This window comes from Triticum dicoccoides, chromosome 7B (assembly GCF_002162155.2).
Source record: "Triticum dicoccoides isolate Atlit2015 ecotype Zavitan chromosome 7B, WEW_v2.0, whole genome shotgun sequence".
Lineage (NCBI taxonomy): Eukaryota > Viridiplantae > Streptophyta > Magnoliopsida > Poales > Poaceae > Triticum > Triticum dicoccoides.
This window is the reverse complement of record NC_041393.1, coordinates 481,407,957-481,428,248: the sequence shown is the minus strand read 5'-3', so window position 1 is coordinate 481,428,248 and position 20,292 is coordinate 481,407,957.

The following is a 20,292-nucleotide window of genomic DNA, read 5'->3' as shown; positions in this document are numbered from 1 at the left end:
GCTTAAGATATCCATTGCTCCTGACGGGGCTCCGCCGGCCCCGTTAGTTCATTGGTGGCCCCTGGGCCAACTGCCTCCATGGTGTTAGACGCCTCCCTCATGTCCTGGTCTGCCATCCCTCCGTCCAGTTGGGTCTGCTGCCCCTCCAGAGTCCCCGTGGTCTTACGTTTCTTTGGTGTACCTGAAATCACACACTCAGCTGAAGTGGCCGTGGTAGCAAAACCCACCATAGCCCTATCTCCCACCTCCTCTCTTGTACCAGTAAAATTATCATTGGCAGCGGCGCGCTTTCCCAAGGTCAACACAGCCTCTGATAGCTCTGCATCAGCCATTCTTATTTCATGCAAGAGGTTACGCATAGCCGGAATCATGTCAGACTCCTTGGCTTTGAGCGGTTTGAAACCTGGGTGTTGGTTGAGGAGTTCTCACGTGCATGTATGTTGGCTGCTGTAGCTGCATGTTGTTACTCGGCCATACCCTTGCTACAACCCAACATGGACTTCATTTGTTTAGCCAACAACTCATCAACAGCTGGGTTATCCGTTGCATGATTGATAACCCACAAGTATAGGGGATCGCAACAGTTTTCGAGGGTAGAGTATTCAACCCAAATTTATTGATTCAATGCAAGGGGAGCCAAAGAATATTCTCAAGTATTAGCAACTGAGTTGTCAATTCAGCCACACCTGGATAACTTAGTATCTGCAGCAAAGTGTTTAGTAGCAAAGTAATATGATAGTAATGGTAACGGTATCAAAAGTAATATTTTTGGGTTTTGTAGTGATTGTAACAGTAGCAACAGAAAAGTAAATAAGCGAAAAACAATATGTGAAAAGCTCGTAGGCATTGGATCGGTGATGGAGAATTATGTCGGATGCGGTTCATCATGTAACAGTCATAACATAGGGTGACACAAAACTAGCTCCAATTCATCAATGTAATGTAGCATGTATTCCGAATATAGTCATACGTGCTTATGGGAAAGAACTTGCATGACATCTTTTGTCCTACCCTCCCGTGGCTACGGGGTCCTAATGGAAACTAAGGGATATTAAGGCATCCTTTTAATAGAGTACCGGACCAAAGCATTAACACATAGTGAATACATGAACTCCTCAAACTATGGTCATCATCGGGAGTGGTCCCGATTATTGTCACTTCGGGGTTGCCGGATCATAACACATAGTAGGTGGCTATAGACTTGCAAGATAGCATCAAGAACTCACATATATTCATGAAAACATAATACGTTCAGATCTGAAATCATGGCACTCGGGCCCTAGTGACAAGCATTAAGCATAGCAAAGTCATAGCAACATCAATCTCAGAACATAGTGGATACTAGGGATCAAACCCTAACAAAACAAACTCGATTACATGATAAGTCTCATCCAACCCATCACCGTCCAACAAGCCTACGATGAAATTACTCATGCACGGCGGTGAGCATCATGAAATTGGTGATGGAGGATGGTTGATGATGACGACGACGATGGATTCCCCTCTCCAGGGCTCCGAACGGACACCAGATCAGCCCTCCCGAGAGAGTTTAGGGCTTGGCGGTGGCTCCGTATCGTAAAACACAATGAATCCTTCTCCCTGATTTTTTTCTCCCCGAACACGGATATATGGAGTTGGAGTTCAGGTCGGTGGAGCTCCAGGGGGCCCACAAGGCAGGGGGCGCGCCCAGGGGGCAGGCGCGCCCCCCACCCTCGTGGAAAGGGTGTGGGCCCCCTGGCCTTGATTCTTTCGCCAGTATTTTTCATTATTTCCAAAAATAGTCTGCGTGAAGTTTCAGGTCATTCCGAGAACTTTTGTTTCTGCACAAAAATAACACCATGGCAATTCTGCTGAAAACAGCGGCAGTCCGGGTTAGTTCCATTCAAATCATGCAAGTTAGAGTCCAAAACAAGGGCAAAAGTGTTTGGAAAAGTAGATACGACGGAGACGTATCAACCCCCCCAAGCTTAAACATTTGCTTGTCCTCAAGAAATTCAGTTGACAAACTGAAAGTGATAAAGAAAAACTTTTACAAACTCTGTTTGCTCTTGTTGTTGTAAATATGTAAAGCCAGCATTCAAGTTTTCAGCAAAGATCATGAACTAACCACATTCACAATAACATTTAGGTCTCATGTTTACTCATATCAATGGCATAATCAACTAGCGAGCAATAATAATAGATCTTGGATGACAACACTTTCTCAAAACAATCATAATATGATATAACAAGATGGTATCTCGCTAGCCCTTTCTGAGACCGCAAAACATAAATGCAGTGCACCTTTAAAGATCAAGGACTGACTAGACATTGTAATTCATGGTAAAAGAGATCCAATCATAGTCATACCCAATATAAATTAATAGTAATGAATGCAAATGACAGCAGTGCTCTCCAACTGGTGCTTTTTAATAAGAGGGTGATGACTCAACATAAAAGTAAATAGATAGGCCCTTCACAGAAGGAAGCAGGGATTTGTAGAGGTGCCAGAGCTCGATTTTTGAAGCAGAGATAAATAATATTTTGAGTGGTATACTTTCATTGTCAACATAACAACTGAGAGACGGAGATATCTTCCATGCTACACACATTATAGGCGGTTCCCAAACGGAATTTTAAAGTTTATACTCCCCCTCCATCAACAAGCATCAATCCATGGCTTGGTCGAAACAACGAGTGCCTCCAACTAACAACAGTCTCGGGGGAGTTTTGTTTGCAATTATTTTGATTTGATTTGCATAAAGCATGGGACTGGGCATCCCGGTGACCAGCCATTTTCTCGTGAGTGAGGAGCGGAGTCCACTCCTCTTGAGAATAACCCGCCTAACATGGAAGATACGGACAACCCTACGTGAGCTATTCGTGCAGACAAAACAGAATTTCACTTGAAGGTTTAGAGTTTGGCACATACAAATTTACTTGGAACGGCAGGTAGATACCGCATATAGGAAGGTATAGTGGACTCATCTGAAATAACTTTGGGGTTTAAGGGATTGGATGCACAAGCAGTATTCCCGCTTAGTACAAGTGAAGGCTAGAAAAAGACTGGGAAGCGACCAACTAGAGAGCGACAACAGTCATGAACATGCATTAAAATTAATAAACATTGAGTGCAGGCATGAGTAGGATATAATCCACCATGAACATAAATATCATGGAGGCTATGTTGATTTTGTTTCAACTACATGTGTGAACATGTGCCAAGTCCAGCCACTTGAATCATTCAAAGGAGGATGCCACCCCATCATACCACATCACAACCATTTTAATAGCATGTTGGCACGCAAGATAGACCATTATAAACTCCTAGATAATTAAGCATGGCATAAGTAACTATAATCTCTAATTGTCATTGCAAACATGTTTATTCATAATAGGCTGAATCAGGAACGATGAACTAATCATATTTACAAAAACAAGAGAGGTCGAGTTCATACCAGCTTTTCTCATCTCAATCAGTCCATCATATATCGTCATAATTGCCTTTCACTTGCACGACCGAACGATGTGAATAATAATAATAGTGCATGTGCATTGGACTAAGATGGAATCTGCAGGCATTCAGTAAACAGGAGAAGACAAGGCAATATGGGCTCTTGGTTAAATCGACAATAATGCAAATAGGAGCCACTTCAACAATTTCATTATGGTCTTATCCTATCGACCCCCCCCCAAAAGAAAAGAAATAAAACTATTTACACGGGAAAGCTCCCAACAAGCAAAAGAAGAACGGGAAATATTTTTGGGTTTTCTTTTTAATTATTACTACTACAGCATGAAAAGTAAACTAGCAAAAACCTACAACTAATTTTTTTGGTTTTTCTTAAGGTTTTTCAAACACACAGGAAGAAAGCAAGAAAAAGAAAATAAACTAGCATGGATAGTACAATGAAAGAGTATGAGCACCGACAACTAGCATGAGTGTGTGAATATGAATGTAATGACGGTGAGAAATACGTACTCCCCCAAGCTTAGGCTTTTGGCCTAAGTTTGTCTACTGCCACGACTGGCCTGGTGGATATCCATAGTTATAGTTGGGGTCGTACTGAGAAGAAGCCTCAGATTGCCACTGGTTGGCAATCATCTCTAGATGCCACTGGTAATCAGACTGTCGTGGGGGCTCAAATTGTTGTTCCGGCTCTGTAGCTGATGTAGGGTTCCGGTAGGCTTGGATGGTTGCCAGCGGAACGAGATACTGGCCTGCAGATAAATCTAACAAGGAAGGAGCATGCAAGGTAATAGTCTCAGGGTGTTTTTTATCAAATAACATTTTGTATTTAAGCGCCCTTTCCCTATTCTTAACAATAAAATCATGCGCTACCATACTCTTATAATCTAAAAAAATAGTAGGCAGCAATTTTTCTTCTTTCTCATAGTACATAATAGGTAAGTTATAGTATGCAGCGAGGCGCGAGGCGAAGATGCCTCCCAAGATAGGGCCCTTAGTACGGTTAAGATTTAACCGCTTTGCAACAATAGCGCCCATACTAAATGTGTCATCACGAAACAAGGCATGGCACAAAATAATAATATCAGGGACACTCAGGTTTCCACAGTTTCCGCGACCAATTAAACACCTACTAGCAAATATAGCAAAGTAACGTAGAACAGGTAAATGTATGCTAGTGATTCGTGCGTCGGAAACCTTCCTCGTTTCCCCTATATCAATTGTATCAATAAACCCCTCCACATCGTTACTATGTGGTTCCTCTATGAAACCAGGAAAAGGTAACTTGCAAACCTCACAAAATTCAGAGAGGGGCATCTCCTTATACTCATCATATAAATAAAAATCCACCGAAGGTGGTGACCTCCTAGAGTGGAAATGAAAATTTTGCACAAAGATATTGGATAGGGATGGAGTCCTGGACTAAGGGGTCCTCGGGCGTCCGGCCTATTATTCATTGGGCTGGACTGAAGGGTTGTGAAGATATGAAGGCTGAAGACTATACCCGTGTCCAGGTTGGACTCTCCTTAGCGTGGAAGTCAAGCTTGGCAACCGACTATGAAGATTCCCTCTGATGTAACCGACCCCATGTAACCCTAGATCTCTCCGGTGCCTATATAAACCGGAGAGCATAGTCTGAATAGGCGGATACTCATTACCATATTCACATAGGCTAGACTTCTAGGGGTTAGCCATTACGATCTTGTGGTAGATCAACTCTTGTAATACACATATTCATAAAGATCAATCAAGCAGGAAGTAGGGTATTACCTCCATAGAGAGGGCCCGAACCTGGGTAAACATCGTGTCCCCCGTCTCCTGTTACCATCGATCCTAGACGCACAGTTTGGGACCCCCTACCCGAGATCCGCCGGTTTTGACACCGACGTTGGTGCTTTCATTGAGAGTTCCACTGTGCCATCGACAAAAGGTTTGATGTCCCCTTCAATCTTCGATAATAACGCTGTCCAAGGAAAAGCCTTCCTCCCCGGATAGATTTTTATGTTCGGCGGCTTCGTACTGCGGGCCAACTCGCTTGGCCATCTGGAGCAGATCGATAGCTACGCCCCTGGCCATCAGGTCAGATTCGGAAGCTTGAACTACGTCGCGGATGCCCGTGGAGACTTGATCTTCAATGGGTTTGAGACCGCAGCGATCGCTCCCCCTCTCCCCGATGAACATGGCTTAAATCTGTCATTAGATTACATCCAGGAGATGATTCCTGTTGCTGCAACGACCTTAGAACCGAAGCAGATCGCGCCCTTCGAGGCCACAAAGTCCGCAGCATTGGAGCCGCATAACGGACTCGGCATCCTGCAATGTTTGCGTCAATGGAACTCCGGACTCGTCTTCGGCTATACGTTTCGGACCAGGTACGCCTGCGGACACCGAGCTGGATCGGTTATCGATTTTCGAATTTAGCGCCGCAGACATCTTCCAGCATTCACCTTTGGGTGACGTGCTAAACTCTTTAAAGAACTTGTCCTTGGAGAAGGACTCACAGCCGAACTATATTCGGTTCGAGCAAGAGGCGGACGACGAGGAATTTTGCTTCCCACCCGCCACCCACTTCATAGCCACTGTCGATGACCTAACCGACGTGCTTGACTATGGCTTTGAAGACATCGACGGTACGGACGATGATGCCAACAAGGAGCAAGGCCAAGACCCGCCATTCACTGGACGCTGGACGACCACCTCTTCGTACGATGTGTACATGGTTGATACACCCAAAGGATCTGGTGAAGACAAAGAAGAGCCAGATGCGAATAAACCCTCTGAGACGCAGTCCAAACGCCAGCGCCCCAAACGCCATTCTAAGCCTTGTCGCTCAAAAGATGGCAACACTGGCACTGGAGAAAATAGTACTCCAAGCGACGTCAAAAACAATGAAGACCCTGTCGGAGCAGCATCCGAACAGGAGGGATATAACAACAGGCAAGACAACCCTGATGAACAGGCCATAGAAGATGGCTCGGAGGACGATAGTTACCGTCCACCCTCCGAGGAGGAGACAAGCCTCGACAACGAAGACTTCATCGTGCCTGAGGATCCTCTAGAACAGGAGCGCTTTAAGCTTCAGCTCATAGCCACTTCAAGGAGCCTGAAAAAGAAGCAGCAGCAGCTTCAAGCTGAACAAGATCTGCTCATCGACAGATGGACTGATGTCCTGATAGCCGAATAATACGGCCTCAAGCGCGCAGCCAAGAGCTACCCGAAATGCAGACTGCTACCTCAATTCGACGAGGAGGCACCAGAGCACACATCTCCCTCGCGTAATGCAGAACGACCACCACGTGGTCGAGACAGGGCGGCCGACCGGCCACCCCGCGGTCGGGATAAAGCGGAAACTCAGGCCGAACAACAGCCTGCCCCACCGCCCAGCAAAAATAGAAACGAAAGAGTTCGGGGTCACACGTACGACCTCCGGCAGACCCTGGACAGTAGAGCAGGAAATACAAGATCGATCTACGGATCGCGAGGACGTGCCTTGAGGCACGATGACGGCTACCTATTTGGACGTGATTGGTAACCCACAAGTAAACAGCTTTCGAGGGTAGAGTATTCAACCCAAATTTATTGATTCGACACAAGGGGAGCCAAAGAATATTCTCAAGTATTAGCAGCTGAGTTGTCAATTCAACCACACCTGGAAACTTAGTATCTGCAGCAAAGTGTTTAGTAGCAAAGTAATATGATAGTGGTGGTAGCAGCAACAAAAGTATAGACAGCAAAAGTAATGTTTTTGGTATTTTGTAGTAATTGTAACAGTAGCAACGGGAAAGTAAATACGCGTAAACCAGTATATGGAAAGCTCATAGGCATCGGATTAGTGATGGATGCCGGATGCGGTTCATCATGTAACAGTCATAACATAGGGTGACACAGAACTAGCTCCAATTCATCAATGTAATGTAGGCATGTATTCCGAATATAGTCATACGTGCTTATGGAAAAGAACTTGCATGACATCTTTTGTCCTACCCTCCCGTGGAAGCGGGGTCCTATTGGAAACTAAGGGATATTAAGGCCTCCTTTCAATAGAGTACCGGAACAAAGCATTAGCACATAGTGAATACATGAACTCCTCAAACTATGGTCATCACCGGGAGTGGTCCCGATTATTGTCACTTCGGGGTTGCCGGATCATAACACACAGTAGGTGACTATAGACTTGCAAGATAGGATCAAGAACTCACATATATTCATGAAAACATAATACGTTCAGATCTGAAATCATGGCACTCGGGCCCTAGTGACAAGCATTAAGCATAGCAAAGTCATAGCAACATCAATCTCAGAACATAGTGGATACTAGGGATCAAACCCTAACAAAACAAACTCGATTACATGATAAATCTCATCCAACCCATCACCGTCCAGCAAGCCTACGATGGAATTACTCACACACGGCGGTGAGCATCATGAAATTGGTGGTGGAGGATGGTTGATGATGATGACGGCGACGAATCCCCCTCTCCGGAGCCCCGAACAGACTCCAGATCAGCCCTCCCGAGAGGTTTTAGGGATTGGCGGCGGCTCCGTATCGTAAAACGTGATGATTTCTTCTCTCCTATTTTTTTCTCCCCGAAAGCCAATATACAGAGTTGGAGTTGGCGTCGGGAGGTCTCCAGGGGGCCCACGAGGTAGGGGGCGCGCCCTAGGGGGGGCGGCCCCCACCCTCATGGACAGGGTGTGGGCCCCCTGGTCTTCATCTTTGGCAAGGATTTTTAATTATTTATTTTAAGATATTCCGTGGAGTTTCAGGTAGTTTTGAGAACTTTTGTTTTCTGCACATAAAACAACATCATGGCAATTCTGCTGAAAACAGCGTCAGTCCGGGTTAGTTCCATTCAAATCATACAAATTAGGGTCCAAAACAAGGGCAAAAGTGTTTGGAAAAGTAGATACGACGGAGACATATCAACTCCCCCAAACTTAAACCCTTGCTTGTCCTCAAGCAATTGAGTTGACAAACTGAAAGAAATAAAGAAAAAGTTTTACAAACTCTGTTTGCTCTTGTTGTTGTAAATATGTCAAGCCAGCATTCAAGTTTTCAGCAAAGATTATAACTAACCACATTTGCAATAATTCTCAGATCTCATAATTACTCATATCAATAGCATAATCAACTAGCGAGCCATAATAATAAATCTCGGATGACAACACTTTCTCAAAACAATCATAATACGATATAACAAGATGGCATCTCGCTAGCCCTTTCTGAGACCACAAAACATAAATGCAGAGCACCTTTAAAGATCAATGACTGGCTAGACATTGTAATTCATGGTAAAAGAGATCCAATCATAGTCATACCCAATATAGATTAACAGTAATGAATGTAAATGACAGCTGCACTCTCCAGCTAGTGCTTTTAATAAGAGGGTGATGACTCAACATAAAAGTAAATAGATAGGCCCTTCACAGAGGGAAGCAGGGATTTGTAGAGGTGCCAGAGCTCGGTTTTGAAATAGAGATAAATTGTATTTTGAGCGGTATACTTTCATTGTCAACATAGCAACTAAGAGATGGCGATATCTTCCATGTCACACACATTATAGGCGGTTCCCAAACAGAATGGTAAAGTTTATACTCCCCCTCCACCAACAAGCATCAATCCATGGCTTGCTCGAAACAACGAGTGCCTCCAACATACATCAGGTCCCAGGGGGAGTTTTGTTTGCGATTAATTTTGATAGTTTGCATAAAGCATGGGACTGGGCATCTCGGTGGCCAGCCATTTTCTCGTGAGTGAGGAGCGGAGTCCACTCCTCTTGAGAATAACCCGCCTAACATGGAAGATAAGGGCAGCCTTGGTTGATACATGAGCTATTCGAGCATACAAAACAGAATGTTTATTTGAAGGTTTAGAGTTTGGCACATACAAATTTACTTGGAACGGCAGGTAAATACTGCATATATGAAGGTATAGTGGACTCATCTGGAATAACTTTGGGGTTTAAGGGATTGGATGCACAAGCAGTATTCCCGCTTAGTACAAGTGAAGGCTAGCAAAAGACTGGGAAGCGACCAACTAGAGAGCGACAACAGCCATGTACATGCATTAAAATTAACAAACATTGGATGCAAGCATGAGTAGGATATAATCCACCATGAACATAAATATCGTGAAGGCTATGTTGATTTGTTTCAACTACATGCGTGAACATGTGCCAAGTCAAGTCACTTAAATCATTCAAAGGAGGATACCACCCCATCATAACCATCTCAATAGCATGTTGGCACGCTAGGTAAACCATTATGACTCATAGCTAATCAAGCATGGCACAAGCAACTATGATCTCTAATTGTTATTGCAAACATGTTTATTCATAACAAGCTGAATCAAGAACGATGAACTCATCATATTTACAAAAACAAAAGAGGTCGAGTTCATACCAGCTTTTCCCATCTCAGTCAGTCCATCATATATCATCATAATTGCCTTTCACTTGCACGACCAAACGAAGTGAATAATAATAAGAGTGCACATGCATTGGACTAAGCCGGAATCTGCGAGCATTCAATAAACAGGAGAAGACAAGGCAATATGGGCTTTGGGTTAAATCGACAATAATGATATAAGAGCCACTTCAAAAATTTAATCATGGTCTTCTCCTATCGACCCCCAAAGAAAAGAAAAGAAATAAAAACTATTTACACGGGAAAGCTCCCAACAAGCAAAAGAAGAACGGGAAATATTTTTGGGTTTTCTTTTTAATTATTACTACTACAGCAGGAAAGTAAACTACTACTATTTTTTTTGTTTTTTCTTAAGGTTTAACAGACACACAAGAAGAAAGCAGGAAAAAGAAAATAAACTAGCATGGATATTACAGTGAAAGAGTATGAGCACCGACATCTAGCAATGAGTGTGTGTGTGAACATAAATGTAATGTCGGTGAGAAATACGTACTCCCCCAAGCCTAGGCTTTTGGCTTAAGTTGGTTTATTGCCAGGGATAGCCTGGCGGATACCCGTAGGTGTAGCTGGGGTCGTACTGCGACGAAGAATAGTTGGGGTCATACTGTGATGAAGAAGACTCTAACTGCCACTGGCTGACAGCCATCTCTGGATCCCAAGAATAAACAAATTGTCATGGAGGCTCATCTTGTGGTTCTGGTTTCGGGGCTGGTGCAGGATTCCGGTAGGCTTGAACAGCAACCCAAGTAACGAGATAGGGTCCTACAAAATTAAACAAAGAAGGAGCAGGCAAGGTAATAGTTTCAGGATGATGTTTATGAAAGAATAATTTATATTTGAGCTCTCCATCCCTGCCCTTAATGAGAAAATCATGCGCTAGCATACTCTTATAATCTAGATAAGCACTAGGCAGCAATTATTCTTCTTTCTCGTGAAGCCTAATAGCTATGTTAAAATGTGCAGCGAGGCGTGAAGCATAAATACCTCCAAAGATGGGACCCTTAGTACGGTTCATACTTAACCGTCTAGCAATAATTCTGCCCATGCTAACAGTGTTATCGCGGTATAAACCATGGAACAAAATAATAATATCAGGAACACTAAGGTTCCCACAGTTCCCGCGACCAATCAAGCAACGACTAGCAAATAAGGCAAAATAGTGTAATACAGGAAAATGTATGCTAGTGATTCTTGCATCAGAAACCTTCCTGGTTTCTCCCACAGAGATAGTGTTAATAAACGCTTCCACCTCTTTACGGGGCGGTTCCACTAAGGTACCCTCAGGGATATGTTGCAAACCTTGCAAAATTCAGCTAATGGCATCTTCTTAACAACGTCATATAAATGAAACTCTACTGAAGGAGGTGATTCCTTAGGGAAAAAGTAGAAGTTTTGCACAAAAGTATTTGTGAGTAAGAGATACTGTGGACGTTGGTCGCGGACGAAGTCGGTGAGGCCGGCATTTTAAATCAATGAATAGAAATCCTCATAAATCCCGGCTTGTGTCAAGAAATTATCAGAAGGCCATTCACACAGCCGGATTTCTGTGGTACGAGGCAAATTATATTTGCGCCTTTGTGCTCCTTCATTTTGTTTCTCCTTGGAGCTTAGACTTGATGAGCCCCTCAAAAGTCTCTTCATTATTTTCTGAAATATTCTGAAATTTTTAGTAACTTCAAACAAAAGTGAACCAACTTCAATAAAACTGATAGCAACTACTCCTACAAGTGCCTAGAGCCTATATCAAGCATTAGAACTACTTGGAACCATATAAATTTGACATGCAAGCTCAAGAACATGGTCATCTATGTAGCACAAATTTGCAAAGAATAAAGCACTAGAACAAAAAATAATTGGACCAATGGAGGAGTCACATACCAAGGAACAATCTCCCCAAGCAGTTTTGCGAGAGGTGCTTTGAGCAAGGAGATCGAAAATCACAGCGAAGAGGGCTCGAACTCGTGCTTGAGTAGGTTTTTCGTGTTTGTGCGAGGAAGAAGAAGAAGATGGGTGCAGGAAAAAGTGGAGGAGGGCCACCATGGGCCCACGAGGCAGGGCGCACCCTCCACCCTCGTGGCCAGGTGGCAGCTCCCCCCGCGGTAATTTTTGCACCATAAATCCTCAAATATTCCTGAAAAAATCATATTAAATTGGCATGTCATTCTGAGGACTTTTATTTCCGGGATATTTTTATATTGCACGAATAAATCAGGAAACAGACAGAAAATACTATTTTTACTTTATTTCTACAAAATAACAGAAAGTATAGAGAGCGTACAGAAGATTGTGCTTCTAGTTTCATCCATCTCATGCTCATCAAAAGGAATCCATTAACAAGGTTGATCAAGTCTTGTTAACAAACTCATTCCGATAATCATGAAACCGTAGAAATTTCGAATAACACTAAGTTACCTCAACGGGGATATGCACATCCCCAATAATAAGAATATCATATTTCTTCTTGACAGTAGGAAGGGGAAATTCAAAACCTCCAAATATAATTGATGGAATTTTTCCAATAGAGTTAATACTGTGGACTTGAGGTTGTTTCCTCGGAAAGTGTACCGTATGCTCATTACCATTAACATGAAAAGTGAAATTGCCTTTGTTGCAATCAATAACAGCCCCTGCAGTATTAAGAAAAGGTCTTCCAAGAATAATAGACATACTATCATCCTCGGGAATATCAAGAATAACAAAGTCTGTTAAAATAGTAACGTTTGCAACCACAACAGGCACATCCTCACAAATACTGACAGGTATAGCAGTTGATTTATCAGCCATTTGCAAAGATATTTTAGTAGGTGTCAACTTGTTCAAGTCAAGTCTACGATAAAAAGAGAGAGGCATAACACTAACACCGGCTCCAAGATCACATAAAGCAGTTTTAACATAATTTATTTTAATGGAGCATGGTATAGTAGGTACTCCTGGATCTCCAAGTTTCTTTGGTATTCCACCCTTAAAAGTATAATTAGCAAGCATGGTGGAAATTTCAGCTTCCGGTATCTTTCTTTTATTTGTAACAATATCCTTCATATACTTAGCATAAGGATTCATTTTGAGCATATCAGTCAATCGCATACACAAAAAGATAGGTCTAATCATTTTAGCAAAGCGCTCAAAATCCTCATCATCCTTTTTCTTGGATGGTTTGGGAGGAAAAGGCATGGGTTTCTGAACCCAAGGTTCTCTTTCTTTACCATGTTTTCTAGCAACAAAGTCTCTTTTATCATAACGTTGATTCTTTGATTGTGGGTTATCAAGATCAACAGCAGGTTCAACTTCTACATCATTATCATTACTAGGTTGAGCATCATCATGAACATCATCATTAACATTTTCACTAGGTTCATGTTCATTACCAGATTGTGTTTCAGCATCAGACATATAGAGATATCATTTGGATTATCAGGTGGTTCAGCAATAGGTTCACTAGAGGTTTGCACAGTTCTATCATTTTTCTTTTTCTTCTTTTTAGAAGAACTAGGTGCATCAATATTATTTCTCTGAGAATCTTGCTCAATTTTCTTAGGGTGGCCTTCAGGATACAAAGGTTCCTGAGTCATTCTACCAGTTCTAGTAGCCACTCTAACAGCATAATCATTTTTCTTACTATTCATTTCATCAAGCACTTCTTTTTGAGCTTTAAGTACTTGTTCTACTTGAGTGGTAACCATAGAAGCATGTTTGCTAACAAGTTTAAGATCACCTCTAATATTATCGATATAATCATCCAAGTATTTAATCATATCAGCATTTTGTTTTAATTGTCTACCAAAATAAGCATTAAAGTCGTCTTTCTTAAACATAAAGTTATCAAACTCGTCCAAGCACTGACTAGCAACTTTAGTAGGAGGGACTTCATCTTTATCATATCTATAGAGAGAATTTACCTTTACTACCTGTGTCGGGTTATCGAGATCAGGAGGTTCTTCAATAAATAAAGGATTAAGATCATAAGTTTCTTAGACAAGCGGTAAATTAAGACCATGTATTTCTTCAATAGGAGGTAAATTCTTAACATCTTCAGCTTTAATACCTTTCTCTTTCATAGATTTCTTTGCCTCTTGCATATCTTCGGGGCTGAGAAATAGAACACCTCTCTTCTTCAGAGTTGGTTTAGGAATAGGCTCAGTAATTGGAGCAGGAGCTGGCTGAGGAGGTGGCCAATTATTTTCATTTGTCAACATATTATTCAATAGAATTTCAGCTTCATCCGGTGTTCTTTCCCTGAAAAGAGAACCAGCACAACTATCCAGGTAATCTCTGGAAGCATCGATTAGTCCATTATAAAAGATATCAAGTATTTCATGTTTCTTAAGAGGATGATCAGGCAAAGCATTAAGTAACTTGAGAAGCCTCCCCCAAGCTTGTGGGAGACTCTCTTCTTTAATTTGCACAGAGTTGTATATTTCCTTTAAAGCGGCTTGTTTCTTATGAGCAGGGAAATATTTAGCAGAGAAGTAACAAATCATATTCTGGGGACTACGCACACAACCAGGATCAAGAGAATTAAACCATATCTTAGCATCACCCTTTAATGAGAACGGAAATATTTTAAGTATGTAAAAGTAGCGTGATCTCTCATCATTAGTAAACGGGGTGGCTATATCATTTAATTTTGTGCGATGTGCCACAACAGTTTCAGATTCATAGCCATGGAAAGGATCAGATTCAACCAAAGTAATTATATCAGGATCAACAGAGAATTCATATTCCTTATCAGGCCGCCGCCCGATTCGGGCCAGTCACATGGCAGCGCGCGGCCAGGCTAGTCTGCCTGCCCACGCGCACGACGGGATAGGCCTTTAGGCGGGGCCCGCCACTACCGCGCCTCGGTGCACGAGCGGATCCGCTGCGGCCCGAGCGGACGGTTGGGATTCCCGCGAAGTTACTGCGTGCAGTAACGTTGGCGTGGAAACGTGGGGGTCGTGGGCGCAGTAAATCCCATGACCGCCCCCTCGGCTTCGCAGCCCATGAGGCTATAAGTAGGGGGAGGAGGGGGGAGCGGCAGAGCACGCGCGCCCCTCCTCCATGCTACTCCTTGCTTCTTCTTCTTCCTCGCACCGCCGCGCGCCCAAGTTTCGCCGAGTGCAGCGGCGATCCGCTCACGATGAGCTCTTCCTCTGCCGCCGCGCGTCCTTTGGTGCATTCCGGCACCTGGGATGGTTCAGAGGTTCATGACGACCACATCGAGTTCCTCCGCAAGACTCGTCGGCTCCCCGGCAAGGATTACGCGCGGGTACGCCTTGCGCCGAGGGGGGAGATCTCTCCGGCGCCGGAGGAGGGCGAGCGGGTTATCTTCCGCTCACACTGCCTGCGCGGCCTGGGCCTGCCGGCGAGCAGCTTCTTCTGCTCCTTCCTCGAGTTCTACGGCCTCCAGCCGCACCACCTCACGCCCAATACGGTGGTGCTGCTGTCCGCCTTTGTCGCCTTGTGCGAAGGCTTCCTCGGAGTCCTCCCCACCATCGAGCTCTGGGGGGAGTTCTTCTACTCCAAGATCGGCACCCAGGCCGCGGGCGTGCCGGCTCAGTGCGGCGCATTCATCCCCGTGCGGAGGTCGGGGGCCGACAACCCCTTCCCCAACATCAAGCTGATAAAGTCGGTGAAGATGTGGCAGTGATCGTACTTCTACGTGAAGAGCGTCTTCGTGGAGGGCGATTGGATCAATCTGCCAGCCTTCGAAGCCGGCCCGCCGGCTGGGAGGCTGCCCAACTAGTCGTACCGGGCCAAGTCGCTGACGCCTGCGGGAGCCGGCGCCGTCACGCGACTCCGAGTGCCGACGCAGTCGGAGGGCCTCACTGGTCAGGATCTGCTGGCCGCCTTCATGGCGCTCCGAGTCCTCCCGCTCCAAGGTCGCCCCCACATGATATGCCAAATGAGTGGGCACCGAGACCCGAGCCGGCTGTGCACAAAGGACATGCCTCACGAGGAGGTAGCCTACATGGTGAACTACCTCTCGGACAGCAAGCTCCTGGAGGATTGGCGGTTCGGCAAGGAGGCGTACTCTCGCCCATAGTGAGTTGCCTTTTTCCTTCTTTCTTTGAATTGTCTTCTTTCTTGCCGAGTTTGTCTTGTCCGACCTGACCAGTCGGCCTTGGTCAGAGTCCCCTCCTCCATCCATCAGCCGGCACCGCGGGGCCGACCCGCGAGTTCCTCGCTGACCGCATGGAGAGCGACGTCGATGACCCCGATCTGGGGGTGGCGGCTTTGGAAGACGACGCCGAGGGGGAAGGCGGCCCGCGGCTCGGGGCCAGTCTAGAGGACTGGACCGATGATGATGAAGGAGTCACCCCCGCCACCGGCCAGGAGTCGGCCATCCCCGCGCAGGCTCTTCTGCCGCGTCGGGCGCTCCAGTCGGCGGGAAGAAGCGCAGGGCCGTGCCGACCTTGTTCGGCAGTCGGCCGAAGAAGCCCAAGAGCTCGACCGCGGCGACCAAGCGGGACGAGGCGGCCGCGAAGGCCATCCACTTCCGCAAGGAAGTGAAGAAGCCGCCGCTGGTCTCCGCGTGAGTACTCCATCTTTCCGCCTTTATTTTTTTCTTTGTAGCTTTGGCTTGAGTCTTTATTTGCTTTCCTTGCTTCAGGGCTCCCCTCACTCTTGAGAGGGTCGCCGCCGCCTCCGTCATGGGGTCGGCGGAGACGTCCGCCACCACTCAGTGGATTGACCCCGCCGCTGACCTCTGGGAGGCGACAGAGCGGAACGCGCAGGAGAAGCGCGAGGAGGAAGAGGCCGCCTGCCTGGAGAAGGCGGAGGCCTCCGCCCAAAAGAAGCTAGAGGAGGCCAAGGCTACCGTCGCGGCAAGGCGGCAGGCTGAGGAAGCCGCGCACCGCCAATCGGCGGTGTTCGTCATCCCGCTGAACTCTGCGCCGCCGCCCCCGGAGTTTAGGGGGCAGACTGGGGAAGCCGGCGGCGAGAACCCCATCATGGAGAGGGAAGGCGACGATGCCTCCATGCCGGACGTGGTCGTTCCGCCGCCGCCGCCGTCTGGAAGCGCGCAAGGAAAGCAGCCGGCGGACCCGCCGGCACCGCCGACTGAAGACGAGGCCGTGGCGAAGCTACTCCTTCAAGTCGGCTCGCCAACGCACCGCCGTCTTGAGAAGGCGACTTCGGCTCCACGCCCCTTGGAGACCGGCACCGCCAGCTCGGCGATCCCAGATGCCGAAGCAACGAGCGCCGCGCCCATTGTGTGGGTGTGAGGAGGCGGCACAGGCCCACTGAACCAGGCGTGTCTGGACGTCCAGACGAAGCTGCGGGCTGAGGGCGACACCATCCAGAACTGCACCAAGGCGCACCTGGCGTCGTGGACAGCCATCCGGGCACGTTTCCTCCTTGGGTTTTTGTTTTCTTGTTCTTCTCTATGGGGGTGCGCCAGCGCACCCACTGGGTGTAGTCCCCGAGTTTCAGGCCAGCTGCTGAGCAGGCAGCTCGGAACTCCATTTGGCGAGTTCCAAGTACTTACTTTTGTCTAAAATACTTATCACAGGACTATCACAACCTCCGCGTCACCGCCTTCAACCGCAACTTTGAAGAGCTGGGCAAGCGGACTGCCGACTTGTCGGAGAGCCGGAGTGAGTCCTCTTTCTTCTTCGCGGGGGCGCGCTGGCGCACCCGCGGGCTGTAGTCCCTGAGATCCGGGCCGACTGCTGAGCAGTCGGGCGAGATCTTCCTGGCGACCCTCTTTTGGTTGACGACTTAACATCCTCTTTCTTCTTTTTCTTCAGAGGCCAATGCCACTCTTCAGCAGCAGCTGGGCGAAGCCAACACCGCCTTGTGTGCCAAGGGGGAGGAGTGCAGCAAGCTCGCCACAAAGCGCGACCTGCTGGCCACGCAATTGGCGGAGCAGAAGGAGCTGCTTAAGAAGACGCAGAAGGAGGCAGAAGAAAAGGAGACCGCCCTCCTGGCCGAGTTCGCGAGCGAGCGCTCTTCTTGGACTGACAAGGAGGCAATGCTGGCCTCCGGCTTCCACGAGATCAAGGACATCGTCGACGGTGAGCTTCTTTACTTTTCTTCTTTGAGTTGCCGACTATAGGTCGGGCCGACTCCTAGTTTTTTTGACTTGTTCTTCATTCTTTTCGCCTCGGCAGACTTCTTCCCCGGCCACTCGCAGGCCGCCAATCAAGCCATCGAGGCTGATCGCGAGAAGCGGAGGGCAGATGGCGCGGAGGTCGCCGCCGACGCCCTTCGGACCCTTGATGAGCAGATTCTGAGCATTGAGGCTCGTCTGCGGCCTGCCCACCGGATGTTGCGCCGGCTTCAACGTGTCGGCGCCCAGGCGATTGCGGCCCTGTGGCCAGACATGCAGGCTCCGTGCACCCCCAGTCGGACTGCCGACTGGCTGGAGGTCGCGGCTGGCCATCTTGAGGCCTTGAAGGGTTCCTCGGCCCGGGCTGGAGCGCATCGAGCCTTGGAATTCGTCAAGGCGTGGTACCCGGGGCTGGACTTGGACCGGCTGGCCACACTCCGGGCAAAGGCCCAGCCGGAGCTGGCAGCCGCGGAAGACGCCCTCATCAAGTGTGCAGCGGCGATCGCTGAGTACACCAACACCAGCATCTTCGTCCCCGAGCAGGCTGAAGACGGTGAGGAGGCACCGTCGGAGTGGTTTGGGATGAACCCAGACTACGGCGAGGACTCGGCGGAGGTGATCGGCTCCAGCGTCGAGGAGGAAGGTGAGGCGGAGGACGAAGGCGAGATGGAGGCACTAGAAGACGGAGAGGACGGCCAGCCTCAGCTCGACCGCGCCTCCAGCAACGAGCCACGCCCGACCGAGCCGGCTGCCGCCGGAGGTGATCAAGCTGAGACTGCCCAGCCGGCCGTCCCAACGCCTGACGCCGCCGTCTCCTCCGACCCTCTGAACCTGTCTGCCGCTTCCTAGGTTGCCGCCTTATCTTTGTTTTATCTGCTTTAATAGTCTTTGAAGAACTTGTTAATTCGCACAATTCCACCCGCGGGGTGTATTTTGAACTCCTGCTTGAAGACTCAGCCAAGGGCCTTTGTTATGTAAATATTCATCCGAGTTCTATTTCTTCTTGCTCATTACTCCCTTGGCTTTTTTCCTTTGCCGCCTTCCCTTAGTTGCCATCTTGCCAGTCGGACAGCCACTCTGCGGACTACCGCTGGGTCAAGTACTTGGCTACTTTGGTAAGGCAGGTACTTAGCCATTCTAGAGTTTCTTAGCAAGTTGGATGGAAGGCGGCAAGCCGACTGCTCAAGAGTCGGTTTGCGAAAAGAGGCTGGAAGCCGGCTTGAGCTATGTTTATGCTTTGAGTCCTTAGCCATTTTTCATGTGGATGCCCATTCTTCCTTACTCCTGCCCACCAAACAGTCGCTCTGCGAACTGCAGCTTCTGCCAGGAGACGGCTTAGGCGCCACACACTACTTGTCCGGCTGTAGGAAGCATTTCATAGCGCAAGGCGGCAAGTCCCCGGGCCGACTAGTCGAACCCGGTGCCAAGCAGCATAACAAAGAGTAACATACTCGAGGGCATAATTCTTATCATATAGATAAAAGAGGGCAGTCCCCGAGCTCTTCTCGGGGGCCCGTAGTCTTGGTACTTTTAATACAAAGGGTAGCGTGGTACATACTGCATTTAACTGTAAAATCTTCGGAGGAGATTTTCATTCCATGCCCGCTCCGTTTCTTTGCCAGAGTCGTCCCTCTTGCATGCTCGGGGCTTCTGAGCATCGATCAGGTAGTAGGAGTCGTTGCCCAGCACTTTGCTGATGATGAAAGGGCCTTCCCAAGGCGCCGACAGCTTGTGCTGGCCGGCACTAGTAGAAAAAGGGTCTTTTGTGAAGCACAATAGTGCCGGTTTGAATTTCAGCCGGCACTAATGTGTACATTAGTGCCAGTTTGTGGCGGCGATCAATAGCACTGGTTCGTGGCGAACCTTTAGTACCGGTTCATGCCACGAACCGGTACTAAAGAGGCTGTGTCAGCCTGCGGTCAGGCTATGGCCCCACCATCACCATTTAGTGTCGGTTCGTACCATGAACCGGTACTAATGAGGTTGTGGCAAGCTGTTTTTAGTCCCACCTCGCTCACCTAACAAGCCTTTTACCACCTTAAATATGTTACTTCTCAAACTATCACAAGCACTTGGTCTTCATTGAACTCTATGTGTAGAATTTGTGGCCGCAATATGAGTCTTCATCGGTTTATAAATCGTTGATGACTCATATTGACAATTCAGATTGTACACACAAAGATCATTGATGATCAAAGTATTTTTGATGTTATAAGATCGTATTGACAATTTAGACTGTAAAGAAATATAAGATCATGATGTAAATGCTCTTATATTTTTTGTGTTCAGTATGCACCATTCAAAGCGACGCCATCAACTTTCAACCATTTCTGCCTTCATTTGCTATTTTTCATGCATTCAATGAATTGTTTTGAGAACTAAATGACCT